Source organism: Orycteropus afer, unplaced genomic scaffold (genome assembly GCF_000298275.1).
Source record: "Orycteropus afer afer isolate SDZICR_OR568_19922 unplaced genomic scaffold, OryAfe1.0 scaffold00428, whole genome shotgun sequence".
Lineage (NCBI taxonomy): Eukaryota > Metazoa > Chordata > Mammalia > Tubulidentata > Orycteropodidae > Orycteropus > Orycteropus afer.
This window is the reverse complement of record NW_006922015.1, coordinates 522,166-523,818: the sequence shown is the minus strand read 5'-3', so window position 1 is coordinate 523,818 and position 1,653 is coordinate 522,166.

Genomic DNA, 1,653 nt, shown 5'->3' with positions numbered 1-1,653 from the left:
GGCCGACTCGACAGCACATAACAACAACAACAACAACAAGAATGATACGGAGATCTGGTGGCATAGTGTCTAAGGCACTTGGCTACTAACCAGAAGGTTGGTGGTTCAAACCCACCAGCCACTCCTAGGAAGGAAGATTGGGCAATCTACTTCCATAGTGATGCCACCTCAGAAACCCAAGGAGGGGTCGCTATGAGTCAAAGCAGACTCAGTGGCAATGAGTTTGGTTTTTCTTTTGTCTTTTTTTTTTTTTTTTAAGTGATATGAAGGAACTCTGGTGGTGTAATGCCTAAAGTATTTGACTGCTAACCAGAAGGTTGGTGGTTCAAAAACCCATCAGCTGCTCTGCAGAAGAAAGGTGGGGCAATGTAGTTCTGTAAAGATTTACTGGCTTGGAAACTCAATGGGGGTCACTATGAGTCAGAATCAACTCAATGGCAGTGGGTGAGAGTGATACGAGTCCCTGGGTGGTACAAATGATTAATGTGCTTGCCCACTAACTGAAAGGTTAGAAGTTCAAATCCACCCAGAGGAGCCACAGAAGAAAGACCTGGCAATCTACTTCTGAAAAACAAGCCATTGAAAACCCTGTGGAGCATAGTTCTAACACATACGGGGAGTTGGAGTTGACTCAATGGCAGCTAGTTTTTGTTTTTTTTTTTAAGAGTGATACAGGATAAAAAATGTGTTTCTAAATAAGAAATAAGAAAGAGATGTTCAAATAAACATAAAGTAAAATTTTTAAGTGATAAGAAAATATCATATCATGCTTCCATTAGCAGTATTTCTTTCTTATGGTTATTATATAATGCTAAAATGGAGATATATCTTACTTTGGCCACAAACTTCCTTAATTTCTTTTATTTTAGGGATCTTCCTATGTTCGAGGTGGGAGCCCATTTCAGATTTAATGAAATACGATCATTCTATACCCAGATTTCTCCCTCTAATTCACTGTGAAGCTTTTGGTGATTTGCTTCCCCTCTCTGACCCTCAGCTGCTCTATGTGAAAAGTAAAGATGATAACACTACCTCCTGGTCAAGGTCATTTGGAAGATGAAAGGTGGTAATGCATATAGATGTGCTCTGTGAAATGCAAAATGGATGAAGAAAATTAGGAAATCTGAATCTATGTTGTTATTTCTTAAATATGTTCAACAAAACTGTTCTATCTCAACAAAATTATTCTATTCAATAAAGTAGTTCATTTAGGTTATATGACTACTACATGTATTCTTGTTGTTATCCATACTCCTCCCCCTCATCATGGACACAATAAAGACCTGTGAACACACCCTTTTCCCAACACAGGTCGGGCACTGTTGGTATAATAGAATGGAACAAACTGGTCCATGTACAAAAGCACCTGCTACATGTGTAGCAAATGAATTTAGGATTCTTGTCTCACCCAGGGTCCCCATCTCAAACAATCTGCTCCAGCCAGCAGCCATTCTGTCCACTTGTAGATGAGAAAAGAGATGTATAATTGACAGAACAAGTCAATCACCCATTGTTGTCGAGCTCATTCTGACTCAGAGTGACCATATAGGACAGAGTATAATTGCCCCATAGGGTTTTTTTTTTTTTTAGGATTTGGGTGAAGATTTACAGAGTAAATTCACTTTTCATACAGCAGTTCACATATACTTTGTC